We start from the raw sequence: 16,261 nt of genomic DNA on the forward strand, positions 1-16,261 counted from the left end.
AGACTAGGGTTTGGACGGGGGAGATCCGGATTTTCGAGGAGGGCTCTATTTATAGGCATAGAGGGAGCTAGGAGAGTCCAAATGAGGTGCGGTTTTCGGCCACACAATCGTGATCGAACGCTCTAGATGATGGAGAGGGTTTTGGTGGGTTTTGGGCCAAAATGGAGGGGTGTTGGGCTGCAACACACACGAGGCCTTTTCGGTCCCTCGGTTAACCGTTGGAGCATCAAACAAAGTCCAAATGGTATGAAACTTGACAGGCGGTCTACCGGTAGTAAACCAAGGCCACTTGGAAAGTCTCGGTCCAATCCGGAAATGTTTAATCCCCACACACGAAAGAAAGGTGGAAATGACCACCGGAGGAGAACGAAGCGCCGGAATGCAAAACGGACAACGGGGAAAATGCTCGAATGCATGAGATGAACACGTATGCAAATGCAATGCACATGACGATATGATATGAGATGCATGACAAAGATAACAACACATGGAGACAAAGACCCGAACCCGAGAAAATAAAATAACTTAACGCCGGAAACGGCAAGAGTTGGAGTACATATTGGAAAGTCATATCCGGGGTGTTACACATGTACTCCTGGGAAGTGATCTTCATTCTCCTTGATGTATTCCCAATCAACCCATCTCATGTCACAAATAATGGGCTTCTTGTCAAGCAAAATTGTCTCGTAGAAGTCTTGCTGTTCTTTGGTATGAAATCTGTAATCAACTGCAGTATTTCTCCTCACAGCATAGGGATCACACTGTCTCCACAATCTCAGTCCAGCATCTTTTTTGATGTGCATGTCTTCAGCCACTGGATGAGCATCATTGTGGTCTCGGATCTTGGGTTTCAATTTCCTCAAAACAAGAGACTCGTCATCCTCTCCTTCAGCTTGAGGCACTGGGCCTTGCTCTTCTCTTCTGCAGGAATACTTCTAGTGTTTCTCTTGGGCTTTGACTTCTGAGCTTGAGCTTTGGGACCAGACTTGGGCTTTGATGTTGCAGCCCCTGACTTGATAGCATCTCCCATAAGCTTCTGAGCTTTGGGTGCTGGAGCATTCTCTTCCTCTTCCTCTTCTTCTACGGGATCCTTAAACATGGATGATCTCCCTAGGACTCTGGCAGTGGTCTTCTTGACCCTCTCTTTTCTCTTCTTGCATTCTCCAGCCGCTTTAGGTTCAAGAGTGAATTCCATTGTTTCTTCCAAGGCTGCTTTCCTAGGCTTGGATGTTGGCACTCTCTTGGCAGGTGCCTTCTTGTGCATCCCTGGCTTTGTTGTAGCAGTTGTGCCATATTCCTTCTTCAACACTTTCTTCTTTGAGGTGGCCTCATCTTCAATAGCCACATAGTCTTCATCCTCAGAGTCTGAGGTTCTCTTCTTCCTTGCTCTAGTGGCTGCCTTGGGCAAGTTACTAGGTGTGCTTCTATTGCCCTCATCATAGCTGCTTGAGGGATCTGAACCCTCACTCAATTGCACATGTTCTCCAGATCTGTTCTGACTGTCACTCTGGTCAGACATCTTGGCAATCACTGACATCAAACCCTATGAATAGGTGTAGATGAGGTAGAGTGTATGAGCATCACAAAGTGTAGAGTTTTTGCAAAACAGATGAGTCAAAAACTTAGTTTTAGTTCTCCACAGAAAGCATTTCGGAGCTACCGATTTGATAAACTCGGTGATACCGAAGCAGCTTTTGGAACCTAAACTAGTGAACTCGGTCAGACCGAGTCAAAGTTCGGTGGCACCGAGACTGCTAGGGTTTCACAAAGAATCGAACTCGGTCACACCGATTTGCAATTTTTGGTCGGACCGAAAATGCATGTGCTATGGCCTAAGCCAAATCGGTGAGACCGATTTCTACAACTCGGTCGGTCCGAGATGAGTTCGACGGAGACCTAACCCTAATTTTCAAATCCAATCTAACCTAAAGGAAGTTTTCAGTGGATGGATTATTTGCATACGTGGTCATGATCATGGCAAAGCAATGTGCTATGAATCAGAGTTAAGGAATTATGACATAGAGTCGAACCCATACCCTAGTTCAGCGGAGGTTCGCTACGGCGGCAAGGGCGGAGCAGATTTCCATTGATGGCGATGGAAACCAGCGGCGGGAGGTCGCTGGCGGCGAGGAGACGATCCGGAGACCTGAGGAGGCAGAGCAAGACACACGCGCGGGCTGAGGATTTTGAAGAAATTTCCAAAATCTCACCCGTGGGTATATATATCCCGACACTGTCGGTGTGACCGAGTGGAACAACTCGGTGGCACCGAGATGCAGAATCACGAGCAGTTACTGCAACTCAGTGTAACCGAAAAGTTCAAATCGGTTGCACCGAGATGGAAAACCTAGATCAACTTAGTGAACTCGGTGTGACCAAAGTGGATGACTCGGTCATACCGAAATGCACAAAGAGGTTTTGGAAGTTTAAGTCTATGACAAATCGGGGACTCCGAGTGCTCCTCACACAGAGTGGTTCGAATCTGACTTGATCAAACTTTGTGATGTAGCATGAATAGAGTTTGAGACGAGAAAAGCATAGATAGCTAGAGGGGGTTCTTAGGCATTCTTGTCCATCCGCTTGGCAAAAGAGAAAAACGCCAAATAATCAAAACAACAAGTGGATGTCCTTAAATGAGTAAAATATGCAACCAACATGCCCACACAATAAAATGGCAAATGAAATATGTGGCAAAGGATGCACAAACACTCTAGCATCTATCAAGCAATTGGCGATGACTAGGTCATCTATATATGAGTATATTGACTGAGGAGTCAAATGAGAACATTTGATCGTAGGTCATACTCATCGTTTAAGCACAAGTGGGGTTGCCACTTTTACATAAAGCATTGTTATGTTCACACCATTAGAGTTGCTTTAACTCAATTGATTAGAGTAAAGCTCTCCCTAGATGTGATATCCCCCCTAAGAGGGATGAACTAACCTTGGGTTTTGTCGATGATGACTTCATGTAGGTATTGATGATGTAGATGCTCAATGTTGATGTAGATCATTTGGAGCAATCCATTGGAATGAGTTGCACTTTCAATACCTACACGGGTTAGTCCCACAAGGAACAAACAAGGATATCTATAGACATAGAGTGATGTTCACATAATATGATGTCCATGAAAGCATTAGGTTACCTTGTCCCTTGTCTTACTAACAAGAGGGTTTGTGACTCCTTGAACTAGTTCAAGATATGGAAGTTGTTTGCACATGATCTTTCCAAAAGATATGAGTGAAGTATGTTGGCGGAGTCACCCTTAAGAACTATCTAGTTCTTTTTCTTCGGGATCCATACCATCTTGATGGGAATCCTTGGAGTTGTAGTCGTGCTTGATGAAGTGGAACTTGATGTAGTCTTGGGAACCCACTTGACCAAGGCCTTGGGAGCTTATTCAAATGCATCAATCTCCTCTTGAAGCTTGTCCTTGCCTTTTTGCTTGTGGTCTTGTGGTGGAAGATCATCTTGAGCTTGTGTTCCTTGGAAAGAAGTAGGATCATACTTCTCTTGTTGAGGAACAAACTTCGTATTGGGGTATTAATCTTCTTCCCACTCAATTCCATTGGCACTGAACCTTCGTTCAAAACCAATCCCTTGATTCTTCCGGTGTCTTCCTTGCTTGCGTACAATTTCCTCAAATTGCTTACTTTCGGCAAGGCTCTTGTAAACACCTTTGTCTATAATTCCCTTCAATAAGCTATTTTCTTGCTCAAGTTTCACTTGGCTAAGTGAATCATTAGTGGAATCAAGGAAACTACTAGAAGCAACAATGTTGGATTTAGCATGATTATTGTTACTACTAGAAGAAGAATCTTTCTTACTCTTGTTGCTAGATTTAACTTGTGGAAAGTAGGTATACAAGAGTAAACTCTTGGCAATGTAAGAAGAACTTTTCTTGCGAAGATCATCATTGATCGCTTTTAAGAACCCATGCTCTTGCTCAAGGTTAAGCTTTTCAAAGCGTGACTTTTCATGAGTCTTTAAAAGCTCTCGATGATTTTCCAAGGTAGTTTCATGAGCTAACTTAAGAGTGTTTAGTTCTTTAGTTAGACACTCAATCTCCTTCTTATCATCGTCATTCATTTTATCTTGATTAGCATGATTAATAGCAAGTTCATCATAGTTCTCATCACTAGAATTGTCAACAAGTAAATCATCATCACCTAGCAAATCATCTTCATCACTATTGAGATCAACATACTCGGGGTGTGATACCTTTGGGCCTTTAGCCATGAAGCATCTTCCAATTCCTTCATTTGGTGACTCAAATATGTTGTAGGAGTTGGTTGACACAAGTGCTAGACCGGCAACACCTTCATCTTGAGTATATTCGGAGTCGGAGTGATAACTTCTCTCGGAGTGATTGTCGGAGTCGGAGCCGGATACCCATTCACCAACATGAGCTTGATGTCTTCGTTTTGTGTAGCTCCTTGATGATTTGTCCTTCCTTTCCGAATCCTTGCTTCCCCATGATGTTCTTCATTCATAACGGTCATCTCTACTCCTCTCTCTTGGTGGTGATTCTTCTATTCTACTTCTTCTTTTAGGAGAATCTTCTCTTCTTTTGTAGGGAGTCGTAAACTCATTGAAGCAGTGTCCGGGTCTTCGACAATTGTAGCAATTACGTTCACGACTTGAACATCTTTTTTCATTGTAGGACCTTGACTTGGAACTTCTCTCCTTACTTCTACTCTTGTAGAACTTGTTGAACTTCTTCACCATTAGGCTCAATTCTTAATTGAGCGCTTGTTTCTCACTTGATGATGTGGGAGCATCACATGAGTCTTTGTAAGCACCACTTGACTTGTTGTGAAGCTCTTCCTTATCCTTAAGTGACATCTCATGAGCAACAATTCTTCCAATGACTTCCGTTGGCTTGATATCTTTGTAATTGGGCATCATTTGGATCAATGTGCACACGGTATCATATTTTCCATCCAAGGCTCTTAGGATCTTCTTGATGATGAATCTATCGGTCATCTCTTCACTTCCTAAGCTAGCAATCTCATTTGTATGAGAGCAAGCCTAGAGTACATTTCAGCGACACCTTCACCATCCTTCATTTTGAACTTGTCAAGTTGACTTTGAAGCACATCCAATTTGGATTCCTTGATGGAGTCGGTACCTTCATGCATATCAATCAAAGTATCCCAAATTTCCTTTGCATTCTCAAGACAGCTGATTTTGTTGATTTCTTCGGGGCACAATCCGTTGAACAGAATATCACAAGCTTGAGCATTGTATTGCAGCATCTTCAACTCTTCCGTGGTAGCTTCACGGTTCGGTTCTCTCCCATCAAACAATTCACCTTGCAAGCCAATACACACAATAGCCCAAATGGCGGAGTTATGTCCAAGAATATGCATTTTCATCTTATGCTTCCAACTAGCAAAATTAGTACCATCAAAGTAAGGACCTCTACGGTGGTAATTTTCCACGCTAGACGCCATACTCTCCTAGGTTGTGAAACCAAGGCTATGATCACCAAAACCTATGGAAATCAAGGCAAATGGAGACCAAAGCTCTGATACCACTTGTAGGATCGAAAGTATGTCTAGAGGGGGGTGATTAGACTACTTGAACAAATAAAAATCTAGCATTTTCCCAATTTTAAGTCTTGGCAGATTTTAGCAACTTAGCACTAGTCAAGCAATCAACCTACACATGCAAGTCTAAGAATATAGCAGCAAAATGTAAAACATTGCACATGAAGGTAAAGGGAGGAGTTTGGAGGGAGCAAATGCAATGTAGACACGGAGATTTTTCGCGTGGTTCTGATAGGTTATGCTATCATACATTCACGTTGATGGAGACTTCAACCCACGAAGGGTATCGGTTGCGCGAGTCCACGGAGGGCTCCACCCACGAAGGGTCCACGAAGAAGCAACCTTGTCTATCCCACCATGGCCATCACCCACGAAGGACTTGCCTCACTAGGGTAGATCTTTACGAAGTAGGCGATGTCCTTGCCCGTACAAACTTCTTGGTTCAACTCCACAACCTTGACGGAGGCTCCCAAGTGACACCTAACCATTCTAGGAGACACCACTCTCCAAAAGGTAATAGATGGTGTGTTGATGATGAACTCCTTGCTCTTGTGCTTCGAATGATAGTCTCCCCAACACTCAACTCTCTCACACAGATTTGGATTTGGTGGAAAGATGGTTTGAGTGGAAAGCAACTTAGAGAAGGCTAGAGATCAAGATTCATATGGTTGGAATGAAATATCTTGACCTCAACACATGAGTAGGTAGTTCTCCCTCAGAAAATGTATGATGAAAGTGTAGGCGTGTTCTGATGGCTCTCCTCATGAATGAAGAATGGGTGGAGGGGTATATATAGCCTCCACACAAAATCTAACCATTACACACAAATCACCAAACTCGGTGGGACCGAATAATAAAACTCGGTTGGACCGATATAGTTCAAAATGTGAACGTTAGGATTTTCAGTGGGAACGACATGTCAACTCGGTGAGACCGATTTCATTAGGGTTAGGGCATAACGTAATCTCGATGAGACCGATTACACAAACTCGGTGAGACCGACTTTTGTAATAAGCTAACCAAAGAGTTGGTCAGGCAAACTCGGTGGGACGGATTCGCTCATCTCGGTGAGACCGAAACATTACGAAGGGGAAACAGAGAGTTTGCATTGCTAACTCTGTGGGACCGATCGCTCATTTCGGTTGGACCGAAATGTTACGAAGGGAAATAGAAAGTTTGCAATCCCATCTCGGTGAGACCGAGATCCCTATCGGTGAGACTGAAAAGACTAGGGTTTTGTGGCAGTGGCTATGTCAACTGAACTCGGTGGCGCCGGATAGAAAGTTTCGGTGGGGCCGAGTTTGACTTTTGATTTGGGACATATGTGGATATGAGAAAGTGGTTGAGGGTTTTGGAGCATATCACTAAGCATTTTGAGCAAGTAACCCATTAAGCAACACCTCATCCTTTTTTAATAGTATTGGCTTTTCCTATGGACTCAATATGATCTTGGGTCACTAAAAGGTAAAATGTAGAGTCTTGAGCTTTGGAGCTTGAGCCAATCTTTTGTCCTTAGCATTTTGAGGGGTCCACATTTCTAATCCATGCCATGTCAATCATTGAGCTTTCCTGAAATATTTACCTTGAAATGGTATTAGCTCAATGAGCTATATGCTGTTAGGAATTACCAAAACCACCCAGGGATAGCTGCACTTTCAATCTCCCCCTTTTTGATAATTGATGACAACATATAGATCAAAGCTTCGATAAATGATTATAAGATTGAAATACATCGTCGTTTTGAGAAGTATGTGATAAGCAAGAGCTCCCCCTAAATTTGTGCATTATTTAAAATTTGCTTTTGAATGCAAATGCACAATCGATTAGGATCATGGGTCACTCTTCCATGTCACATACATCTTGGTGGAGCGCTCAAAATGATGGAAATTAAAAGCATGCACTCATCACCAAGCAAAGTGAATGATCATATATGAAATATAAGAGATAATATCATCCAAGCAAGCATTAAGGTAGCATATGATCAATCACATGATCAAACAAGTATCTCACACAGGCAAAGACATAGTGTATCAACCAAGCGCATAAAAAAGGTTCAACAAAAAACAAGAGAGACAAAGGGTAAAACACCCTCTCTCGAAGCCTATGATCTATACATATTTATCCCGCTTTGGCAACAAGTTACCAAAAAGTTTGAAAATGCATAGTGCTATGCGTCTCTCAGGCTTGGTCTTCGGGAGGTGGTGTAGAGAAAACTCCAAGGATGAAGGCATCTGTCGATGTAGTTGGAGCTGGTGGAGTGGCTGCTGGAGGTGGCACTGAAGCTGTAGCTGCTGGTGCAGATGATGTAGTTCTAGAATCAGCTACAGGCACTGCAGCAGACCTCTGACTCCTTGGTACTCGTTGAAAAGCATCAGTAGTGCCCTTCCCTCTCCTCTCTTCCGCTTCCTCCTAAAGCTGCTCAACTGCAGTCTGTATCTCAGTTACCTTGAGGTCAAGATCATAAAAATTTGTCTCAACAATCCTCTCCAAGCTCTCCTGATTCTGAGTCAGGGTGGCCAAGCCCTTCTCAATCCTTAAAGTAGATTGGATCAGGTATGCAAGCCGATCTTGCTTGTTCTTCAGGAAAACTTGAGATACTTCTTCTAAACTAGGCATCTTGGCAACTTTCTCAGCCTTAGCTTTAGCTCTTTTCTCTTGTGCTTGAGCTGATGACGGTTCATTCTCATTCATGACAATTTCATTATCTTCAAATTCAGGATATAGTGATAGATGCTCCTTGTCCAATAAGTATGTAAATTTTTTGCCGATATTTCCCCGTAGAAAATAAGCATGGGCGCAGCAATCAGACGGTCTCACATGATTGGGTCGGCTACTAGGCGGCCGGCCGAATTTAGACCGACACCCGGCGCGTCAAAAGTCAAAGGACCCTGATAAGTCCCACGTACTCCCTCTGTTCGGAATTACTTGTTTCGAATGTGGATGTATCTAGAATTAAATATATCTATTTCTACAATAAGTAATTCCGAACGGAGGGAGTATTTAGGAAGGCAAACGATTAGGACGTCCAGTCCAAGAACTAGTGCTGAAGTGCTTATCCAATTCAAAACACATTGGACAACCTGAAAAGAGAAACTGGCCGAGCAGGCGAACACTAGCTTGGTACAAAGTCCAAATCACCGCAAGCAGTCCTTCATACGGAGCACTACTTATCTACCCCCTAATCGTGGTCTGAAAAATTGACTTACTAGCTAATCAATCGATGACGCGCACAGCCGATCAGGTCAGCAAGATAAGTCAGAGATAAGACAAGCTATAATACTGCCTTTCTCGAACCATCCAATCAACGCTCATCATCAACCGATGATCCTTCGCACATACTGCTACAATCAGAACGTACGAACACCCACGGTGGGCGTCCACATAACACGTCCGGCCGCTTCGTGCGTTCCGTGAGGCACGATGATCCCCGCGCACTCGCAGCAGAGCCCGCCGTTCACTTCCAGCGGCACGCGGAGTCCGGACGTGCGTGTCGAGCGGCGTGCGGAAGCCCACCCCCAATCTGCGCGGACGGATTGCTCCACTAGCCAGCCAGAGCGCGCACGTAGCCGGCCGCTGCCACAGGCCGTCGCCACCGATCCAAACCCCACTAACCCGCCGTGTTATCGTGTCGCATCAATGCATCCTATAAATTCCGCCGCGGCGTCCCATCATCTTTGCATCGATCATCATACTTCTAGTTCCAGAGCTGCAGCAAAGGTTGATAGGCGAGGAGAAGCCAATCAGGAGTTGCACCGGCCGGCCTCACGCCATGGCTTGTCACGTGAAGGCCATTGTGTTTGGCGCTGCCGTCCTGGCAGCATTTGTCCTCGCGACTGAGGGTCGCGCTGCCCGGAAGGACCTGGGGCTGGGCCTCGGCCTCGGCGGCGGCGGCGGCCTCGGGGTCGGCACGGGCGGCGGTCTAGGAGTCGGCACCGGTGGCGGCGTGGGGATCGGCTCAGGAATCGGTGTCGGCATTGGCGGTGGCGGCTCTGGCTCTGGCTCCGGGTCAGGGTCCGGGTCTTACTCTGGGTCTGGGTCTGGGTCCGGGTCCGGGTCAGGCTCAGGTTCCGGGTCCGGGTCTTGGTCCGGCTCAGGCTCAAGGTCGGGCTCTGGCTCTGGCTCAGCAGGGTCAAGTGCAGGCTCGTACGCCGAGTCGGGCGCGGGCTCGAACGCAGGGCCAGGCGACGCAGGGTCGTACGCCGGCTCACGGGCTGGCTCCTACGCGGGCTCCAACGCCGGGAACGGAGGCTCCGGCGCCGGCTCGTACGCCGGCTCCGAGGCTGGCTCGTACGCAGGGTCTGGTGCTGGCCCGCATGGGGGGTCCGGGGCCGGCTCGTACGCGGGGTCCAGGGCTGGCTCCTACGCTGGCAGCGGCCATGGCAAGTGAGCACGCTGTGTATGCGTTCGCGCCACTCTACCGAAGTGATATATTGCGTGTGTTTAAAATGGATCACCTCCATGCAGTTGTATAAATAAATAAGTGTACGCAGGTGGCGAACGATGAATAAAGTGGCATGTGTAATAGTGTGTATAATTTGCACCGATGAATAATTCAGCACATATATGAAGTTAACGAAGATTGGTTTGATATAATATGGAGGACAACATCAATTCAAGACCTAAGTTCTTTTTTTTTTTTGCAAATAGACCTAAGTTCTTTCGACCACAAGTGCCGGATCAAACGAAAATAAGTTGACTCTCTTGGAACAGAGCCTCGCCCGTTTGCACAAACCAAAACACACGGATATTGTTGCATATCGTCTATCATTGTTTGATCGCTTCATGTTTTTTCTTTTTTTTCTCTGTCAAGGCATAGCTCCGGTCTTTTATGACTTTGCTTTTTATCGGCGTGAGTTCTTATTTGTTAGTATTGATTGTGGGCATCCTACCTTATACAGAGGCCGGGTTTTCACTCATTGTGATTGTATCCGCTTGATGCTTCAGGTTCTGGCATGGTATTGTTCGATAGCTACCCTCCCAAACGGCGGTTTACCCACCTGGGTCGCAGCATTGCCTTCGTACTCATCATCATGGCCTACAAAATTTGGAAGCTTCGCAACAACTGGGTCTTCAACGGGAAGTAGGTCTGTAAACGAGTCCAGTTCGAATGAGTTGGATTAGACTCGGCTCAACTTATATTAAAAATTTAAAATTCAAGCGAGCATAAACTGAGTGAAACTTAAAGTCGAGCTGTAAAAAGTGACTCGTTCTCAGTTTGTAACAATCTAGAGCTAGAAAAGGATCGACAGGGAGAAGCATAGCTTGGAGACCGAAAGGGTCCTCAGCGCAGGTAAGAAGGAGAATGCCTGCACTGAATCAACACGTCTGACGACAAGGGCACGCCGTGGCCTAATCACCAGCAGCCCCACACATCGGCCCAGCTCCATTGTCAAAGAAGACTCCTACCTCCTCGCTTGGCCCCAAAAGCCCCGTTGACATGAAGCTTTGACTACTGTGATATTCAACTCATTACTCATTCTGCCCCTATAAAGGCTTGTTTGGTTAATCCTTTCCCCAAGAGGATTGGAGGGGATTGACAAGAATTGATTCGTATTTTGACCTGTAAGAAGTCTAAATCCCCTCAAACCCCTTCAATCCACTCGGATTCACACGCAACCGAACAAAGCATAAGCAAAGATACGCAAATCTTTTGCATAGTCGCCAAAAAAGAAGGGAGAGTGTCGGTAGAGCAGCGGGTGAGGAAATGGCGGCGGTTGCGGGCGTCACCGGGAGCTCCAGAGCCGCGGCCTGCTGCACCGTGCTGCTCGCGGTCATGCTGTTCTTCTCGGCACCGGCCACCACAGGTTCGGCTCCTCCCATTCCCACCCACACCGGTCCTTCTCTCCCTCTCTTGTGCCCCATCGTCGTGCCTGGAGCCGGCGAATCGGTATACGGATCCCGATCGCCGCCGAGCATCGCTGAGATGAGGCGGTCGCCCGGGTTCTGTTTGCGCGCGGGTCAATGCTACTCCCTTTCCGCTAATGTCGGTGGCTTCGATCGCACTGGGTTAGTTCTGTCCGTTCATTTCGAGTGTCCGAATCCTGAAGCCAAATTAGGAAGCTATCCATATCTGTGAGAGTGAGACGAGCGACCTGTCAAGCTTCCCCGCTGCCACTGCCTGCTGATTCTTGTTCTAAACTTTGCTCGTGACGAGCTCTGCGGTGATAGATCTGTCAAGGAGGGAAACGAATTAGTAAATTCTATACTTGCTCGTGTTGAACTCTGCGGTGATAGATCTGTCAAGGAGGGAAGCGAATTAGTAAAAATTAGAGCATCTTCAGCCAAATACCTTTAATTCGACCCCTCAAACGTCCGCGGACGCGTCCGGTCAATAACTGGGCGTGTTTGTTTTGAGCCCTTTTCCGTCCGTGCAGCCACATTTTTTATATTTTTTCTCATATGTCCGGTCACTTGCACGTCATTGATGGAGAAGAAAAAAAGAACGAAAAAATGAATAATGAAAGAGAAAAGATGGTCGGGGATGAGGTCACGTCATACGTGGCAGGCTGACCGGTCGTGCACAGGCGTGTCCGCGAGTCCTCATATTTGAAATGGATATGAGGGATGCCGGCTAGTCCAAGCGTTTGAGACGCATATGAGGGGTTTGGTTGAATCGCATTTTTGTGACTGGTCAGTGACCAGACGGCATGCCCGATCATTTGAGATAGATATAAAAGGTCCGGTTGTAGATGCTCTTACAGTTACTAAAAACACATCGACCAATTATTTTGCTGCTAGAAAGTATTCAGCGGCACTGGCGGAGCTACGTGAGGGGAAAAGCAGGCCGTGGCCCGCCCTGCCCTCAAGGAAAATCTTTTTTTTCGAAACGGAGGTAAAGATTGCTTCATCTATTAATTAAGCAGAAGAGAATTGCCCAGTTAATTACGGAAAACCGGGCAAAAACCGAAACAAAGGCCAAGCCCACTTCCAAAGACTGAAACACACAGGACAAATCCCACCCTAATCGACAACATGTCGACCTACAGCCAGACAACGCGGCTCCGACTCTGATGGAGAAATCAGAAGAACAGAACCAGGCACGGCTGGCGCCACGGAAGATTGCCGAAAGGGCCACCTGCAATCAGTCATCGTACACCACAGGGCCCTGCCGCCGCAGCTTCGACTCCACAGCAGCAAGCAAACCGAGGCAATACCGTGGACACGCCGGAGAAGAGCCGACTATCGCAACCATTGCCACGTCGCCGACATCGCTTCCACCATCATCGTTGCCACAGAAGTCTGGTCGCCACAGTGATTCTCTCGGGGCCGCCGCCCCGACATACCACCGCTCCCCTCGAGCAGCAACGCCGCACAACCCAGCTGCCCGCAGCCCACGCTGCTCAGGGCAACAGCTCGCAGACCACGAACGTCGCACCGCATCCGGGGCCGCCGCCCCGACATACCACCGCTCCCCTCGAGCAGCAACGCCGCACAACCCAGCTGCCCGCAACCCACGCTGCTCAGGGAAACCGCTCGCAGACCACGAACGTCGCACCGCATCCGGGGCCGCCGCCCCGACATAAAGTCAGATCGCCCACTCTAGGGCGCATCGACCGAGCCGACACCCCTACCGCCCAAGCGGGATAAGGATGCCACCCAACCAATGTCGAGATAGAGCCCCACCTCATAGAGCTGCAACTCACATTGATCCCGAGATCGCCATCTCGACGCACAATCAGAAACCACCCGGAGCCGCCGCCCCGACGTCCACTGTCCCCGACGACGAAGAGATCCATGCAAACTGCAGTATGTTGACTCTCCAAGGCGATGCCTCAAAGAAGGAAACGACGTAGCCGCCGTCATCGCCCGCTTCGACCATCCGAAGCTAGAGATTTCTCCTAGAGAGTCGTGCAATGGAGCTCCACGGCAACGCCTTCAAGAAGGGGAACGACGCCATGGCGCCGCCGTTGCCGGCACCGACCCAAGGTCGGGGCTGGACTTTCGCCCGGAGCTCCATCACACCTTTCAATCCGAGCAGATTCGAAGCACTGCACAGCACACAATCTCCATGGTCAACGTCCACCGGTTCTCAGTGACCTGCCAGCCGCAGCACCTCCCGCTTCGTCGGCAGAACCACCACCACTCGGCGTGGATCCTCGAAGTAGGAACAAGATCCACGCACGACGACCAGACCGCTGGCAAGACCCGGCGGCATCAGGCCCGGGGCCGCCACCCCGGCATCCTCCAATCCCCTCTGACGAAGCCGGCCCATGGCACCACTCGAAGCCGCCGCCGAAGGAGCAGCATAGCCCACAAGCTCCGCCAGGCCAGATCCGCCGTGCACACCATCGCACGCGCCCACATCTTGCGCCGCCACGCCACTGTTGCCCGCCTCCACAGCAGGCCGCCATGGCTGAGCGCGCCGCTCCGCACCACCGCACCGGGGCCGTCCCCCGGCGTCCGCGCCAGCTCTAGCCCGCACCGCCCGCCAGGCACCTCCCCCGCCCGATCCAGATCGAAGACGAGGGCGAGCCGCCCCCACAGCCATGCTTCCCCACCACCGCGTCGCCCGGCACATGGCCCACGCTCTGCCGCCGCCGAGACTGCGCCGGAGAGCCGCCGCGCCGCTCCGCCCACCGCCAGCGCCGCATCCCGCCGTGGCCGCCCCGTCCCGCATCGGGGCCACCACGTGAGGAGACGAGAACGCCCCGCCGCCGCCGCCGCCGGCCAGGCTTTGCCTGGCCGCACCCTGTGACGGCGGCGAGGGAGGAGGAGCGGGGTGGAGGAGGCCTCTGGCGGCGGCGACGTTACTACTACACATGTGCAGTCCAACATTGTCTAAAGAAAAGAAAGAAAATGTGCAGTCCAACACTGCATCGTCACTAGCATAAAACGCTGGGTCGCTCGGGTCCTCGCATGCTACACTGCATTTCCTTCGCTCCAGCGCTACTCTGTCAGCTAGGCTAGTAGCTAGCTAGATAGCCCTGAACCAGGTCAATCCCACATGCATCTAGGGGATTGTATTATCTGCTAAACATCAAATATTATTACTCTAGCTAGCAACCAGCACTGCACATAATCAGCTAATGCATGCTAAATTAGTGTAGTTCAGAAATATTATTTTTGTGTTGCCCTCTAGGATGGTCCGCCCAGTTTTTTCTTCCTAGCTCCGCCGCTGTTCAGCGGTGTACTTAAGCGTATAGATCCTGCAAACTGGAATTAGGATATCATAGAGTGCATCTGGTGTGTCTCACCTTCTATATTTAGTTTGTTTCCATATATGCATCTCATATGTGCACCCTTTGTTTGTTTGTTTGTTTGTTCACGCAGAGGCTTATGGTTCGCTGGATCCAAATGGCAACATCACCATAAAATGGGATATTATTACGTGGACTCCTGATGGTTATGTGGTAAGTAGCACCTCTTCGCATCAGCAGCTCTATCTTTCATCTCAACCTAGCCAACAAGTACAGTTATCGGCAGATTATGGACACCTAGTCACCCTGTAGCTGTATCATGATCCTTTTTTCAAACTCGTCATGTGTACTAGGCAACAGTCACAATTACCAACTACCAGCAGTTCCGAACCATATCTGCACCTGGGTGGCGGCTAGGGTGGTCGTGGCGAAAGAAAGAGGTCATCTGGTCGATTGTGGGGGCTCGGGCAACTAAGCGGGGCGATTGCTCAAAATTCAAGCGCAGCCGCCCCCATTGCTGCAAGAGAGATCCGACTATTGTCGATCTTCCTCCAGGCAACCCATTCAACAAGCAAGTTGCCAATTGTTGCAAGGCAGGAGTTCTAAAGACATTTAACCAGGATCCAAGAAATGCTGCTTCCTCCTTTCAGATTGCTGTAGGTCTTGCTGGGACTACCAATAGGACGGTTGTGCTTCCGAAAAAAATCACTCTTAAGGCCCCAGGTCAGGGGTACACATGTGGGCGTGCTCTTGTTGCCGTGCCTACCGAGTATTATTCCTCGGACGGGCATAGGGTATCCCAAGCTTTCAGTAAGCTGCAGTTGCCCACTTAGGGCATCTCCAGCCGTTGGCCCCTCAGGAGGGGCAAAAAATCGCCCTCTGGGGGCGCACCGGCACTAAACCGCGCACTGGGGGCGTGATGCCCCCCCAGTCGCGGCCTCCCACGGGATTTAAAAAAGTCAAATACGGCACAAACACGACTCAAATTTAACGCAAACATCGGCGAGTTCGTTCAAATTTAAACATACTTTACAAAAAAAAAGGAAAAAAACTACCGCGGGCTACCCCGCCGTCTCCCTCGCCGCCCGCCTCGCCGCCCGCCCACGCGGTTCTACATCCGAGGAGGCGGTAGAACCGCATGTAGTCACCGCCGTCGTCGTCGTCGCCCCCGCCGACGCCTCCGCCGTCCCTGCTGCATCCCTCCCCCGGTTGGCGCGGCGGGTTGGACGGTCCGGGGGCGTCGTCGTCGTCGTCGCTGAGGACCACAACGCCGTGCTCGTCCTCGCGCCCACGCTTGCGGGCGGCGATCTCCTCCAGGGCCCGGCGCTGCCGGACCATCTCGTCGCGGAGGTAGTCGTCCCGCGCCCACCGCAGGGCGTCCTCGTCGGAGAAGCCACGCCAGGCTATCTCCTCGTACTCCACGGGGAGGCCGGGCTCCGGCTTGGGCTACGGCTTGGGCTCGACAAGGACGAAGCGGCCGGTGGGGGAGGCGTTGTCGCCGATGCGGACGCCGGAGCGGCGGGTGCGCGCGCTGACAGGCGCGCCCTGAGGCTCCGGCTTGACGGGGCGGA

General features: G+C 49.4%; 1 pseudogene; it reads left to right on the forward strand.

Annotated features, from left to right (window-relative positions):
- The first annotated feature begins 14,497 nt into the window (after positions 1-14,497).
- The window catches only part of LOC119300092, a 4,113-nt pseudogene continuing 2,349 nt past the window's right edge, over positions 14,498-16,261 (forward strand).

Source organism: Triticum dicoccoides, chromosome 5A (genome assembly GCF_002162155.2).
Source record: "Triticum dicoccoides isolate Atlit2015 ecotype Zavitan chromosome 5A, WEW_v2.0, whole genome shotgun sequence".
Lineage (NCBI taxonomy): Eukaryota > Viridiplantae > Streptophyta > Magnoliopsida > Poales > Poaceae > Triticum > Triticum dicoccoides.